At 42.5% G+C, this 17,107-nt stretch overlaps 1 protein-coding gene across 6 annotated transcripts in view; it reads left to right on the forward strand.

Annotated features, from left to right (window-relative positions):
• The window catches only part of apba2b (amyloid beta (A4) precursor protein-binding, family A, member 2b), a 164,989-nt gene that overhangs the window by 108,636 nt on the left and 39,246 nt on the right, over positions 1 to 17,107 (forward strand). The window contains exon 1 of one of the 6 annotated variants that reach the window (XM_048520790.2): positions 3,831 to 3,896. The exons of the other annotated variants lie outside the window; for them this stretch is intronic. The gene's annotated coding sequence lies outside the window, so the exon portion shown is untranslated. Of the gene's footprint in view, positions 1 to 3,830; positions 3,897 to 17,107 lie in introns of those variants that run through there. 6 annotated transcript variants of the gene reach the window in all.

Consider the following 17,107-nt stretch of genomic DNA (forward strand, 5'->3'; position numbering starts at 1 on the left):
CCAACCCAAACACCCACCCTATCCCGATAACCTTGCATTTACCATGGCCAATCCACCTAACCTGCACACCTTTGGACTATGGAATAAAACAAGAACAACTGGTAGAAACCCATGCAGACGTGTGGAAAAGGTGCAAGCTCCACAGTCACCCAAGGCTGGAATGGCACCTGGGTCTCTGGTACTGTGAGGAAGTAGTGCTAACCACTGAGCTACCATGCCCCTAAAGTGGAAGCTGGCCTAGTGGTATTACAACTAGACTGTTAATCCAGGCCCCCAAGTAATATTTTGGTGACCCAGGTTTGATTCCTGGCCATGGCAGATAAAATCTGGAATTAAGAGTCTGATGATGACGATGAACCCATTGTTGATTGTTGGAAAAGCCCAACTGGTTCACTAATATCCATTAGGGAAGGAAACTACCGACCTTACCTCGTCTGGCCCAGATGTGACTCTAGACCCACAGAAATCTGGGTTGACTTTTAACTGACGTCTGGGCAATTGGGGATTGGTATTAAATGCTGACCCAGTCAGTGACACCCCCATTCCATGAATAAATAAAGAAAACTTACTTAATCTATCAATTTCTCTCTGTAAACTATTTGCATCCCTTTCACAACATGACTTTTCAGCTATGTTAGTGTCATCTGCAAATATATTGCTACAGTGCCTTCACTTCTTTCTTCCAAGTCATTACTATAAACTTTAAGCAGTTGTGGACCCAATACTGATCCTGCTGATTACTGGTCACCAGCCTGAAAAATAGAACCCATCTTCCCTATTCACTGTGTCCTGCCCATGAGCCAGTTCTCTCTCTATGCCAATATCCTGCCTCCAACACAGTGGGCTGTTACCTTATGACTTAACATTTTGTGAGGTACTTTGTTGAATGCCTTCCGGAAGTCCAAATACTGTACAACACATCTATTAGCTCTCCTCTATCCACTCTTTGACTCCTTCAAAAAAACTTGCCAGACATGATTCCCTTTTCATGAAGCTATACTGACTCTGCTTGATTAGAGTCTTAGGGTCATGGCGCTGTACAGCATTGAAACAGATCCATCGGCCCACCTCATCCATGTTGACCAAGATATCCTAAATTAATCTAGCCTTATTTGCTAGTATTTGGCCCATATCCCTCTAAACCCTTCCTATTCATATAACCATCCAGATGCCTTTTAAATGTCGTAATTGTATCAGCCTCCACCACTTCCTCTGGCAACTCATTCCATACACACACCACCATCTGTGTGAAAAAGTTGCCCCTTAAAAATATAAAAGTATATAGTCATTAAAATATATCCTCTCTCACCTGAAACCTATACCCTCTAGTTTTGCACTCTGCTACCCTGGGGAAAAGACCTTGACTATTTACCCTGTCTGTGCCCCTCCAGATGTTATAAACTTCTATAAGGTCACGCCTCAGCCTGTGACGCTTCAGGGTAAGTAGCCCTAGCCTATGCAAGCTCTCCCTATAGCTCAAACCCTCCAATCTCAGCAGCATACTTGTAAATATTTTCTGAACCCTCTCAAGTTTCACAACATGCTTCCTATTAACAGAGAGACCAGGAGTGAAAGCAGTATTCCAATGTCCTGTACAGCTGCAACATGACCTCCCACCTCCAACACTCAGTGCACTGACCAATAAAGGCAAGGGTACCAAATGCCTTTTTCACTATCCTGTCTACCTGTGACTCTTCTTTCAAAGAACTATGAATCTGCATTCCAAGGTCTGTTTGTTCAGCAACACTCCCAAGCCCATACCGTTAAGGGTGTAAATGCTGTCCTGACTTGCCTTTCCAAAATGCAGCACCTCACATTCATCCAAATTCCATCTGCCTCTCCTCGGCCCACCAGTCCTTCTGATTAAGGCTGTATTGTAGTGTGAGATAGCCTTTTTGGCTGTCTACTGTACCACTAATTTTGGTGTCATCTGCAAACTTAGAAACTATACCTCCTATTTTCACATCCAAATCATTTATATAAATGATGAAATGCAGTGGACCCAGCATGGATCATTGTGGCATGCTGCTGGTCACAGGCCTCCGGTCTAAAAAAGCAATCCTCCAACACCACCCTTTGTCTCCTATTTTTGAGCCTGTTTGTATCCAGATGGCTAGTTCTGTCTGTTTTCCATGTGATCTAAGCTTGCTAACCAGTCTACCACACAGAATCTTGTAGAACACCTTGCTGAAGTCCATATATATTGCATTACCATTCTGCCTTTATCAATCCTCTTCGTTACTTCTTCAAAGAACTCCATTAAGTTAGTGAGACACAATTTCCTGCGCACAAAACCATGTTAACTATCCCTAATCAGTCCTTGCCGTTCCAAATACATGTAAATCCTGTCCATCATGTTCCCCTCCAACAGTGTGCCCACCACCGATGTCAGGCTCACCGGTCTTTGGTTCCATGGCTTTTTTTTAACCACGTTTCTTCAATAGTGGCACCATGTTGGCAAACTCCAGTCTTCCAGCGCCTCGCCTGTGGCTATCAGTGATACAGATATCTCAGCAAGGAGCCCAGCAATCACTTCTCTAGCTTCCCACAAAGTTCTGGGTTACACCTGATCCGGTCATGGGGATTTATCCATCTATATGCATTTTAAGATGTCTAGCACCACCTCCTGTGTATTATGGATATTTGTCAAGATGTTGTAATTTGTTTCCCTAAGTTCTCCAGCTTTCATATCCTTCTCCACGGTAAACACTGATTCAAAATACTCATTTAGTATCTCCCCTGTCTCCCTCGGCTCCACACAGGCGAGATAGTGGTTTTTCAAATGTTCTGCTATTACTTGCTTAGTAAGTCATTCCAATACCATTCCAACAGTAAATGTTAGGCTAATTGGCCTATAATTACCAGTTTTTTGCCCCCCCCTCCTTTTTTTAATAGGGGTGTGACATTAGCAGTTTTCCAATCGTCTGGTACTTGTCCAGAATCCAAGGATTTTTGGAAAATTACAACTAATGCATCTACTATATCTGTAGCTACCTCTTTTAGGATCCTAAGATGCAAGCCACTAGGACCAGGGGACTTACCTGCCTTGAGACCCATTAGTTTGTCTAATACTCCGGGTGGAATGGTGGCTCACTGTTTAGCACTCCTGCCTCATAGCGCCAGCAACCCAGTTTGATTCTACCCTCAGTGGAGTTTGTACGTTCTCCCTGTGTCTGACTGGATTTCCTCCGGGTACTCCATTTCATCCCACAGTCCAGGTTAGGTGAATTGGCCATTCTAAAGTGCCCATAGTGTTCAGGGATATGTAGATTAGATGGGCCTAAGTCGGATGCTTTGAGGGTCGGTGTGGACTTGTTAGGCCAAAGGGCATGTTTCCACATTGTAGGGATTATATGTCTACTACTTTAGTGATGGTGATGATATTTTAATTTGTCCCCATATCCTGTAGTATTAATAGGATGTCAGAAGTGTCTTTCACTGTAAAGAAAGATGCAAAATATCTGTATCACTCCCCTACAATTTTCTCATTTCCCATAGCTGACTCCGCAGATTCATTTTCTAAGGGGCCTGTGTTAACTTTGACCTCTTTTTCCCTTTTTATATATTTAAAGAAGCTCTTATTATAGTTTTTATATCGCTCACTAGTTTGCCTTCGTCATTTATTTTCTCTTTTTTTTCTATTTTAGTACTCCTTTGCTGGATTCTAAATTTATTCTGGTCTTCATGTTATCTCTGACTTTGCCCTTATTATATGTTTTCTCTTTCAACTTAATACCCTCCTTAGCCTTTCTTGGGTAGCCTGGATTTTTTTGTCTGGGGCCCATGTCTAATAATTATGTCTTTAAACCAGAATGGTACCATGTGGTGACTAATGCCAAACCTGTATCCAACAATGCTGTACTCCGATGATACGGTGACAGAGCCTATATCCACAGGTACAGTACCTCCAGAATACAATGACAGACCTATACCTCTAATACTGTATCTCAGTAATACACAGTGACAGATCTGTATTCATCATCACTGTGTCCAATGAACACAGTGATAGAACAATCGCCACCAATACTGTACTAAAGAAATAATTCACGATATGATGATTTTAGTGTCAAATAATGTTGGATTTAACTGTAATTTTACAGATTGTTCTGCATGTAATCCATTGACTCTGTGCCTCTCTCCCCAATGCCTGATCTCTGAAACAGATTACAAACTCTGTTTAACCAAAAGTAAATAGGAAGAGGAGCTTCTGGTCTTCAATGTCACATCTCGGCCTGTAGGGAGAAGACAATATTTGTTGTCTCTTTGTTGTTATATTGGACATTAGTGACTTGGCTGATGCCAGTTTATGTATATAATTGGAGGGGCAGGTCAGTGGTAGTATAGAATAATACTGGAGTCATTGTGTGACTGCACAGTTTCTAACCACTCAGTTTGATGTCAGGCCAGTATCCAACTGGGAGTCACTAATGATTAGTACTTAACACAGAGTTCTTGCCCGTATGTGGTATGGCCAATAACAAGGATGTCAGGCTCCACTGTGAAATAAAAATAGAGATTGCTGAAAAAGTTCAGCAGGTTTGGCAGCATCTGTGAAGAGAAATCAGAGTTAATGTTTTGGATCCAGTGACCCTTCCTCAGAACAGTGAATGTTGATTTAAAATGAAAGTGTAATAGGAACATCCCAGAGGTGTGCTGAGTCCAACAGGGCAGAATAGGAATGCTGCACTAGAGTGAGGACATTTAGGCAGAGAGAGGCAAATGGGTAAAGTGATCTGGGGAGAGGAGCTCAGTACAGCAGCTGCTGACTGCAGCTGCAAACCACAATGGCAGTGAGCCACTTACATCAGCTGTGTTGTTTAGAATCTACACAGACTGTTAGTCTGAGTTTTGCTTCTGTTTAGTAAAAATCTTAATATGTCTAAAACCCTGAATGACCTTTTGAAAATGTGGTAGCAGAAATGAGCTTTCTCAAAATATGTCCCATGTTAAATTAGGTTTTTGTAAACAATAAAAATTTAACCATACTGTACCAGTCACACCCTTAAACATCCTGTTATTCCTCTTGCAGTGAAGATTTGGATTATTGACTGATAAAAATGGGAAGCCTGATTCGCCTGATTTTGATGATGATTTGTTGAGAAACATTGAGCAGGTCAGGTAGAGACTTCTGCTGTCAGTTTAGGACATTGGAGGTGAGATGATATACAAAAGGTCAAGAATAAAAACATACAAATTGAGGGTAAGACTAGGTCAATCAACCTGCTCTGCTATTCAGTCAATCAATTTGCTTATTTGATTATGCCGTCAACTCAGTTTGCCTCCCTACCCCGTACTGTTTGAGACTCAATTAGTCAAGAATCTACTTTGCTTATTCAGTGGCATGACCACCATTGTTCTGTATGGAGAAGGGAAGCATCAGGAGTGGGGAAAATGCTAGAACCTATTGGAAATGACATAATAACAAAACATTTGGAAAGCATTAACAGGATTGGACAAAGCTAGCATGAGCTTATGAAAGGCAAGTCAGGGTTTACAAATCTACTGGAGTTTTTTGAGGATTTAGCTGGTAGAATAGATAAGGGGGAACCAGTGATTATGGTACATTTGGATTTTCAGAAGAGTTTTAATGAGTTTACTGGGTAAGGTCAAAGCTTGTGGTTAATATAGATCAAGAATTAGTTGACAGACAGGAAGAGAGTGGGAATGACTTTGTTTTCCGAGTGGCATGCAGTAATTAGCCCACAAATGTCAATACTTGGACCCCAGTTATTCATAATATATAAATGATAAAATCATAAGAGTCATACAGCACGGAGAGGGATTTTCAGTCTCATTCGTCCATGCTGACCAAGTTTCCCAAACTAAACTAATCGCACTTGCGTCTATTTGGCCCATATCCTTCTAACCCTTTCCTGTTCAGATACCTGTCCAAATGCCTTTTAAACGTTGTAGCTGTACAGCACCTGCCACTTCCCCTGGCAGTTCATTCCACATGCAAACCACCCTCTGTGTGAAGAAGTTACCCCCCAGGTCCCTTTTAAATTAGTCTCCTCCTCATCTTAAGAATACTCCCCCTAGTTTTTAACACCCCTACCATAGCGAAAATACCTTTGCTATTCATCTTATCTTTGCCTCATGATTTTATAAATCTCTGTAGGGTCTCCCTAAAACCTCTCACACTACAATGGAAAATCTCCCAGCCTATCTAGTCTCTCCTCACAAATCAAACCCTCCAGTCCCTGGTAGATCTTTACTGAACCCTCTCCAATTTAATAATATCAAATCTTGGATGAAGAGGTCAAATACAACATTTCCAAGTTTGCTGACAACATAAGGTTATGTCAGATGAGAGTTGTGAGGAGGATATGAGGAGGCTTCAAGGTGATTTAGATAATTTGAGCAGGTGGGCAACATGTGACAGATGTAGCACAATGTTGCTTTATTCTAAAGAATGATCACTGGACTATTAACTGGCCACATTAACTTTGTTTTGTCTCTACACATGCTGCCAGACCTTAGTTTTTCCAGCAACTTTTGTTCTTGGTGACAAATATGAAGTTATATACTTTGGTGTGAAAAATAGAAGGAATTTTAATGGAAAGCATGGAAATACAAAGGGATCTGGGTGTTCTTGTAAACCAGTCAATGAAAATAGGCAGGTGCATCGAGCAATGAGGAAGACAAATGGTATATTGGGTTTCACTGCAAGACGATTTAAATTCAGAAGTAGGGATGCGTTACTGCAGTTATATAAGGCCTTAGTGATACTGCAGTTGGTGTATTATGTGCAGTTTTGGTCTCACTGCCTAAGACAGGATATACCTGTAATAGAGGGAATGCAACAGAGGTTCACTAGACTGATACCAGGACTGTATCTCATGAAGAGAGAATAATTTGACTGGGTCTGTACACTTTAGAAGGATGATTGAAACATACAAATTTGTTTCAATCTTTGGAGTCGAGAACCAGGGAGCACAGTCTCAGGATAGAGGTTATATCATGTAGGTCTGAGATGAGGAAACAATGTCTTCACTAGTGATGGATCTGTGGAATTCTCTACCACAGAATGCTGTGGAGGCCAAATCACTAAATATATTCAAGAAACAAATACTTTTTTAGATTTTTAAAAACATATAGAGGCGTAGGAAGAAAGTGGGAAATGAAATTAAGATAGGAGGGTTGGTCATAATCATATTGAATGGTGCAGCAGACTTGAAGAGCCAAATGGCCTCCTACTGCTCCAAGTTTCTATGTAAATCCCCATGGCTCTAAACTTTATCCTAGTTGTAGTCTCTTCCGTAAGAGGAACATCATTTCAGCATCCGTCTTTTCAAGTCCTCTCAGGATCTTACATGTTTCAATAAGATCATCTCTCAATCTTCTAAACTCCAGTGGTTATATGTCCAATGTATCCAACCATTCCTATAGCTCTTTCATTCCTAAAATCAGTCTTGTGAAGCCTTTCTGAACTGTTTCTATTGCAATAATATCATTTAATAAATTCTATGTAGTGGTGGTCTACTGTATCCGTTGCTCTGGATGTGGCCTTCTCTACATTGGTGGGATCAAGAATAGACTCAGAGATCATTTTGTAGAGCATCTGTGCTCTGTATGTGACAAACGACAACAATTTATGGTCACAAACCATTTTAATTCCCCTTCCCACTTCCTGGGTGACATGTCCATCCTGGGCCTCCTCCAGTGTCACAGTGACACCACCTGCAAACTGGAGGAGCTTTAGCTCATATTTCACCTTGGGAGCCTACTGTCCAATAGCCTAAATGTGGATTTTACCAGTTTCAAAATCTCCCCACCCCCTGGTCTCATCCCCTGACTAGCCCTCTCTCTCATCCCTGCCTCCTTGACTTGGCACAACCTGTCCATCTTCTGTCCCACCTATACGCCTCTCCCACCTCACTGACCAATCCCCACCACCCTCTACCTGCACTCACCTATCACCATCCACCAACCTGCCCCAGCGCCACCCCTCCTCTCTCTATTTCCCAGCTCCCTTGGCCCTCCGTATATCTGAAGAAGGGTCCTGACCTAAAACGTCAACTTTCCTGCTCCTCTGATGCTGCCTCGCCTGCTGTGTTCCTCCAGCTCCGCACGGTGTTGTCTCCAACTCCAACTTATGCGGTTCTTGCTATCCTCACATTTATATTCCCTTCCCCTTGCAACAAGCATCAACATTTCATTTTCTATCCTAGTCATTTTCTGTACCTACATACTAACATTTTGTGCACTAGGATGCCTGGATGACTGTGTACTTCAGAGTTCTGCAGTCTCTTTTTATTTAATTGGTGTGCTACTTTTCTATCCTTCCTGGCAATTCACATTTACCCATATTTCACTCCATTTTCCAAATTTTTGCCCACTTACTTAATTTATCCAAATCCTTTTACAGACTGCTTTTGTCCACTTCAGAGCTTACTTTTCTACCTATCTTTGTATCATCTGCATATTTACTAACCACGCATTATAGCACTGATCCCTATGGTGCTTCAGTTGATACATCTTCCCAATCTGAAAACACCCCATTTATACCTACTGTATTTCTTGTTAACTAGCCAATTTTCTCTCTCTGTGCAAATCTGTTATCCCTGCACCCTGAGCTGTTACTTTGTAAGCTTTGATGTGACACCTAATTGAATGCTTTGTGGAAATACGAGGGTCGACCATAAGACCATAAGATGTAGTAGCAGAAATTAGGCCTTCGGCCCATCGGGTCTGCTCCGCCATTCAATCATGGCTAAGTTCTTCAGCTCCATTCTCCCGCTTTCGCCCTGTAACCCTTGATCCCCTTGATAATCAAGAACCTATCTAGCTCAGTCTTAAATGTACTTTATGACTTGGCCCCATAGCCTTCTGTGGCAGTGAATTTAATAGATTCGCCACTCTCGCTGAAGACGTTTCTCCTTATCTCCATTCTAATAGGCCTTCCCTTTAATCTAAGGTTGTGCCCTTGGGTCCTAGTCTCTACTACACATGAAAACGTCTTCCCAACATCCATTCTGTCCACGCCATTCAGTATCTTTCCAAACTCCAATGAGTATAGTCCCAGAGTCCTCAAACATTCCTCATATGTTAAGCTTTTCATTGCTGGGACCATTCTCATGAAACTCCTCTGAACCCACTCCAGGACCAGTGAGATATGGGGCCCAAAATTGCATGCAATACTACAAATGTGGCCTGACCAGAGCCTTATAAAGCCTCAATAGTACATCCCTGCTTTTATAGTCAAATCCTCTCAAAATAAATGCCAACATTGCATTTGCCTTCCTGATTACTGATTCAACCCACAAGTTTACCTTGAGAGAACCCTGGACTAGAACTCCCAAGTCTCTTTTCACTTCAGACTTCTGAATTTTCTCCTCATTTAGAAAACAGTCCATGCTTCTATTCTTCTCACCAAAGTACATGACCTCACACTTTCCCACATTGTACTCCATCTGCCTCTCCTTTGCCCACTCTTCTAACCTGTCCAAATCCTTCTGCAGCCTCGCCACCTCCTCAATATTACTTGTCCCTCTCCTTATCTTTGTACCATCTGCAAACTTAGCCAGAATGCCCACAATTCCTTCATCTATATTGTTAATGTACAAAGTGGACAGTTGTGGTCCTAGCACTAACCCTTGTGGAACACCACTTGTCACCGGCTGCCATCCAGAGAAAGACCTCTTTATCCCTACTCTCAGCTTTCTGCCAGACAGCCAATCTTCTATCCATGCCAGTACATTGCCTCCAACACCATGGGCCCTTATCTGACTCAGCAGCCTCCTATGCGGCACGCTGTCAAAGGCCTTCTTGAAGTCCAGGTGGATAACGTCCATTGGCTCTCCTTGGTCTACCCTGCTCATTACTTCGTCAAAGAAGTCTAGCAGATTTGTCAGGCATGACCTCCCCTTGATGAAACCATGTTGACTCTGCCCTATTTTACAATACACTTCTTAAACTAATGTGGCAGGGGGGTGGGAACCAAATATTGGACAGAAAAGAGGTAGTAATGAAAGCGTGTAGGGAACTAGATAACGGAGTCAGTGTGACTAAAGGGAATAGTAGTCGGGGAGCAGATGATGAACACAAAGGGACAGGTGGTCTGAGGTGCATTTGTTTTAACGCGAGAAGTGTAGTAGATAAGGCAGATAAGCTTAGGGCTTGGATCGGTACCTGGGAGTATGATATTATTGCTATTACTGAGACTTGGTTGAGGGAAGGGCATGACTGGCAACTAGTTGTCCCAGGATATTGATGCTTAAGGCGGGATAGAGAGGGAGGTAAAAGGGGTGGAGGAGTTGCAATACTGGTCAAAGACGATATCACAGCCGTACTGAAGGAGGGCCCCATTGAGGACTCAAACAGTGAGGCAACATGGGTAGAACTCAGATATAGGAAAGATGCAGTAACAATGTTGGGGCTGTACTACATGCCTCAACAGCGAGCGTGAGATAGAGGTACAAATATGTAAATAGATTATGGAAAGGTGTAGGAGCAACAGGGTGGTGGTGATGGGAGATTTTAACTTTCCCAACATTGACTGGTATTCACTCAGTGTTAGGGGGTCAAGATGGAGCAGAATTCGTAAGGTGCATCCAGGAGGGTTTTCTAGAGCAGTTTGTATGTAGTCCAACTCGGGAAGGGGCCATATTGGACCTGGTGTTGGGGAATGAACCCAGCCAGGTGGTTGAAATTACAGTAGGGGATTTCTTTGGAAATAGCGACCACAATTCTGTAAGTTTTACAATACTCGTGGACAAGGATGGGAGTGGTCCTAAAGGAAGAGTTCTAAACTGGGGGAAGGCTAAGTATACCAAGATTCGGCAGGATCTGAGGAATGTAGACTGGGAGAAACTATTTGAAGGTAAATCCACATTTGATATGTGGGCGGCTTTTAAGCAGAGATTGATTAGCATGCAAGAGAGACATGTTCCTATGAAAATGAGAAATAGAAATGGCAAGATTAAGGAACCATGGATGACAGGTGAAATTGTGAGTCTAGCCAAGAGGAAAAAGGAAGCATACATGAGGTCTAGGCGACTGAAGACAGATGAAGCTTTGCAAGAATATTGGGAATGTAGAGTGAATCTGAAACAAGGCATTAAGAGGGCTAGGGGAGATATTGCTGGCAAACATGGTTAAGGAAAATCCCAGAGCCTTTTATTCATATATAAAGAGCAAGAGGGTAACTAGAGAAAGGATTGGCTCACGTAAGGACACGGAAGGAAAGTTATGCGCTGAGTCAGAGAAAATGGGTGACATTCTTAACGAGTACTTTGCATCGGTATTCACCAAGGAGAGGGACATGACAGATGTTGAGGTTAGGGATAGATGTTTGCTTACTCTAGGTCAAGTTGACATAAGGAAGGAGGAAGTGTTGGGTATCCTGAAAGACATTAAGGTGGACAAGTCCCCAGGTCTGGATGGGATCTATCCCAGGTTACTGAGGGAAGTGAGAGAGAAATAGCAAAGGCCTTATCAGATATCTTTGCAGTGTCCTTAGACATGGGTGAGGTCCCGGAGGACTGGAGGCTAATGTTGTCCCCTTGTTTAAGAAGGGTAGCAGGGATAATCCAGGTAATTATCAACCGGTGAGCCTGACGTCAGTGGTAGGGAAGCTACTGGAGAAGATACTGAGGGATAGGATCTATTCCCATTTGGAAGAAAAAGGGCTTATCAGTGATAGGCAACATGGTTTTGTGCGGGGAAGTTCATTTCTTACCAACTTAATAGAATTCTTTGAGGACGTGACAAAGTTGATTGATGAGGGAAAGGCTGTAGATGTCATATACATGGACTTCAGTAAGGCGTTTGATAAGGTTTCCCATGGCAGGCTGATGGAGAAAGTGAAGTCACATGGGGTCCAGGGTGTGCTAGCTAGATGGATTAAAAAAAACTGGTTAGGCAACAGGAGCCAGAGAGTAGTAGTAGAAGGGAGTTTCCCAAATTGGAGACCTGTGGCCAGTGGTGTGCCACAGGGATCTATGCTGCGACCACTATTGTTTGTGATATATGTAAATAATTTGGAGGAAGGTGTAGGTGGTCTGATCAGCAAGTTTGCAGATGACACTAAGATTGGCGGAGTAGCAGATAGTGAAGGGGACTATCAGAGATTACAGCAGAATATAGATAGACTGGAGAGTTGGGCAGATAATTGGCAGATGGAGTTCAATCCGGGCAAATGCGAGGTGATGCATTTTGGAAGATCAAATTCAAGGGCGAAGTATACAGTAAATGGAAAAGTCCGGGGGAAAATTGATGAACAGAGAGATCTGGGTGTTCAGGTCCATTGTTCCCTGAAGGTGACAACTCAGGTCGATAGGGTGGTCAAGAAGGCATATGGCATGCTTTCCTTCATTGGATGGGATATTGAGTACAAGAGTTAGCAGGTCATGTTGCAGTTGTATAGGACTTTGGTTCGGCCACATTTAGAGTACTGTGTACAGTTCTGGTCGCCATATTACCAAAAGGATGTGGATGCTTTGGAGAGCGTGCAGAGGAGGTTCACCAGGATGTTGCCTGGTATGGAGGGTGCTAGCTATGGAAAGAGGTTGAGTAGATTAGGATTATTTTGATTAGAAAGATGGAGATTGAGGCGGGACCTGATTGAGGTCTACAAAATCATGAGGGGTATAGACAGGGTGGATAGCAAGAAGCTTTTTCCCCAGAGTGAGGAACTCAATTACTAGGGGTCATGAGTTCAAATTGAGAGGAGGTAAGTTTAAGGGAGATATGCGTGTAAAGTTCTTTACACAGACGGTGGTGGGTGCCTGGAATGTGTTGCCAGCGGAGGTGGTAGACACGTTAGCGTCTTTTAAGATATATTTGGACAGGTACATGGATGGGCAGGGAGCAAATGGACACAGACTGTTACAAAATAGATGACAGGTTAGACAGAGGATCTTGATTGGCACAGGCTTGGAGGGCCGAAGGGCCTGTTCCTGTGCTGTAATTTTCTTTGTTCTTTGTTCTCCCTGATTCTAGCGATTCTTGAAAGATTATCACTAACGCTTCCACTGTCTCTTCAGCTATCTCCTTTAGGACTCTGGCGTGTAGTCCATTTGGTCCAGGTAATTTATCCACCTTCAGGCCAATCAGTTTTACTGGCACCTTTTCTTTGGTGATGGCTACTATACTCAGCTCTGCCCCCTGACTCTCTTGAATTTTTGGGAGATTACTTGTGTCTTCCACTGTGAAGTCCGATGCGAAGTAATTATTTAGTTCCTCAGCCATTTCCTAGTTCCCCACTACTATCTCTCTACTGTCATTTTGCAGTACCCAAAGTCCACTTTTGCCTCTCTTTGCACTTTATATATCTGAAGAAGCTCTTACAATCTTCATTTATATTACTGGCTGGCTCACCCTCATACTTAATCTTCTCCCCCCTTATTTCTTTTTTTGTTGTCCTCTGTTGGTCCTTGTCAGCTTCCCAGTTCTCTGGTTTCCCACTGCTCTTCGCCACATTATATGCTTTCTCTTTTGCTTTTATGCTATCCCTAACATCGTCAGTCAGCCATGGTTGCCTCATCCTCCCTGTACCATGCTTCTTTTCCCTAGGGATGAATTTTTGTTGTGTCTCCTGAATTTCCCCCAGAAACTCCTGCCATTGCTGTACAACTGTCTTTCCTGCTAGGCTTCTCCCTCATACCTCTTTAGATGCCTTTATTCAGCTGTAATACTGTTAACTCTGATTCTATCTTCTCCCTTTCAAATTGCAGAGTAAATTCTATCATCTTATGATCACTGCCTCCTAAGGGTCCCTTCACCTTAAGCTCCCTTATCAAGTCTGCCTCATTGCACAACACTAAATCCAGTATTGTCTGTTTCCTTGTGGGCTCCACTACGAGCCGCTCCAAAAAGCCATCTCAGACATTCCACAAACTCCTTTTCTTGCAACCCACTACCGACATGATTTTCCCAGTCCGCCTGCATTGAAATCCCCCATGATCACTGTGACTTTGCCATTCCTAAACATCTTTTCTATCTCCTGATGTATCTTGCGCCCCAGCTCCTGATTACTGTTTGAAGGCCTGTACACAAAGTATGTTTTTTTTTCACCTTTGTGGTTGCTCAATTCTGTCCACACAGATTCTACACCATGTGACCCTCCTTTTCTTCCGGTTGATTTAATTTCATTTCTTCCTAAAAGGCAACCCCACTCCCTTGGCCCACCTGCCTATCTTTCCCATAGAATGTATAGTAAATCCTCAGGTTGTTCTTTTATATGTTACTTGTCTCTTCCTAAAAGAACTTTAATAAATTGGTTTGAATATAATTTCCCTTTCACAGAACCAAGTTAACTCTGCCTAGTTGCAACATGATTCTTTATGTGCCCCGCTGTTAAGTCATTTTTGTAGATTCCACCTTTTCCTGATGATAAGATGTTAGGTTAATTTGTTTTTAGTTTCCTGCTTTCTGTCTCCCCCCTTTCTTGAATTGAAAAGTTACACATTCACTATTTTCCAATCCGATGAGACTTCTCAGAATTGGAAGACTTTTTACCCATTTTATCATTTCTCAGCTAGCTGACACCGCTGTCCTTGAAACAAGATGACACACCCTGCAGCTGCTTGGCTCATCTACAAGGTCACCTACAGTACGAATAAGGAGAAATAGCAACAGGAGTAGGCAGTTCGACCCCTAGAGCCTGTTCCACCATTTAATTCCCAGGGCAGAAATGGCTAATACGAGGGGTCATAGTTTTAAGCTGGTTGGAGGAAAGTATAGAGGGGATGTCAGAGGCGGGTTCTTTACACAGAGAGATGTGAGAGCATGGAATGCGTTGCCAGCAGCAGTTGTGGAAGCAAGGTCATTGGGGTCATTTAAGAGACTGCTGGACATGCATATGGTCACAGAAATTTGAGGGTGCGTACATGAGGATCAATGGTCGGCACAACATCGTGGGCTGAAGGGCCTGTTCTGTGCTGTACTGTTCTATGTTCTATGTTCTAATAGGATCATGGATGATCTGACATCCCTCACTTATTATTTCCTGCGTTGTCCCTGTAACCTTTGATCACTGATCAAGAATCTAACTGCCTGAACTTTAAATTTACACTGTGGCAAAGCGTTCCAAAGACATTCAACACTCTAAGAAAAGCAATTCTTGCTCACCTCTGGTCCTAGATTCTGCCATGAAGGGAAGCATTTATTCTGTCAAGCCCCTTATGAATACTTTATATTTCAATTAGATCACCTCTCATTCTTCTAAACGCCAGTGAGTGGAATCCCAACCTGTTTGTCCTTTGGCCATAAGACAATGCCTCCATACAAGGAATCATCTTACGAGTTTCCCTGAGTTGCAATGAAATTATATCTTCCCTTAAATAGGGGGACCAAAACTGCTAACAGTACTCCAGATATGGTTTGACCTGAAGCTTGCACAGTTGTCTTAAGATTCCCCTACTCTTATACTTCAACTCCCTTGAAATTAGGGCCAATATTTCATTAGCCTTCCTAATCACCTGCTGCGCCTGTGTGCTAGCTTTCCATGTTTTGTGCACAATTACCCTCAAAGTCCCCTTGTGTTGCAGTTTTGTACCCAAGTGAAAACTTAACGGTCTTCCACGAGAACAAGTGAGGACAAATCGGGCACAATGGGCACAGAGTGAATAATTCATTTTTGTTTGTATAAGAAGATGTTGCTAATGTTGGTTTTTTATGCAGGATTGGCTAACTCATGGAAGATGGAGTTAGATAGAGGTGGCATTTTCAGGGTGGCAACCTGTAATTAGTGGAGTGCTGCAGAGATCAGTGCTGGGCTACAGGTATTAACAACATACATTAATTGAGGGAAGTGAATGTGCTATAAATAAATTTACAGATGACACAAAATGGGCGGGAAGGCCAATGATGAGGATAACACAAAGAGTCTGCTGAAGAATGTCGCCAAGTCAGTGGGCAAAAATTTGGCAGATAGAATAAAATGCGGGAAATGAGAGATTATGCACTTTGAAAAGTTGTGGAGCTGAATATTATTTAAATGGAGCAAACTGCTGTGAAAAAGGATCTGGGGTCCTCATGTATGAATCTCAAGAAGGTGACATCCACTTTCAGCAGATAATACTGCTTGACTTCCCAGTGCCTATCCAAGACCCAAGTCAGTAATGTGTTTGAATACTCTCCTTTTGTCTGAATGAGTGTAGCGCCAATCATGGTCAAGAAGCTTGACATCATCCAAAACAAATAAAACTGTTTGACAGGCACCACATCTACAAACGTTGGTGACTTTAACATTAGTTTGGTCTGGTGAGGTGGTGGTGGTTCTGAGCTGGCTCAGATCTCGAACATAAATGGACTTCTCTTTAAGCTATATCTTTTCATTTTCATCTAAGCGATGTCCCATTCTTTGAGAGGGGAACATTGGTCTTGGAAGTGTGTTTGCCAAGTTCTTGGAAAGTGCAAGTTAAAGGCCAGGGAGGCTAAAAGCAAAGGTCAGTTTCATCGTGAACAAGCTTGAGAAGGTAAACATCATCCCATTATTAATCCTGATTAAACACATTTCCTCTTTAGCAGGCTTCACTCAGCCTTGTGTGGAGATACATTAACATTATCAGAAAATGGGAACAGAATTTTAAGCTTTATCCGGATTACTGATTATAACTACTGGGACATTTAGAGATGTGCAGACACCATATTGTGGAGACGAATGAAAGCTTTTCAGTGTATTCTATTATTTGTCTCACTGTAAAGTACATGTGACAAGAAAAATCATTCATTCATTCATTCAGTAACACCAGTGGTTGTTAGTAGCAGCAGTGTGCCATCTACATGGTGCACTGCAAAAATTCACCAAGGCTTCTTAGTTAGAACCTTCTGAACCATAACCACTTTTATTTGGAAGGGCAAGAGCATCAAATGCCACACTTGTAAGTTCCCCTTCAAGCCACTCACCGTCCTGAGACACTGAGTGTCTCTATACACCAAATGGATTGCAAAAGTTCCAAGAAGGAGCTTACCACCACCTTCTTAAGTGGACCTAGTGGCTAGAGTCAATGAATAAATAAATAAAAAGGAAAAGCAAAAGGATGTTCGCCTTTATTTCAAATGTAATGGAGACCGAAAATAGGGAGGTCTTGGTAAACCAATTCAAGATTCTAATCAGACCACACCTCAAATAACCTGAAAAATTTTGATCCCCATATCTTAA

Source organism: Stegostoma tigrinum, chromosome 36, assembly GCF_030684315.1.
Source record: "Stegostoma tigrinum isolate sSteTig4 chromosome 36, sSteTig4.hap1, whole genome shotgun sequence".
Taxonomy (NCBI): domain Eukaryota; kingdom Metazoa; phylum Chordata; class Chondrichthyes; order Orectolobiformes; family Stegostomatidae; genus Stegostoma; species Stegostoma tigrinum.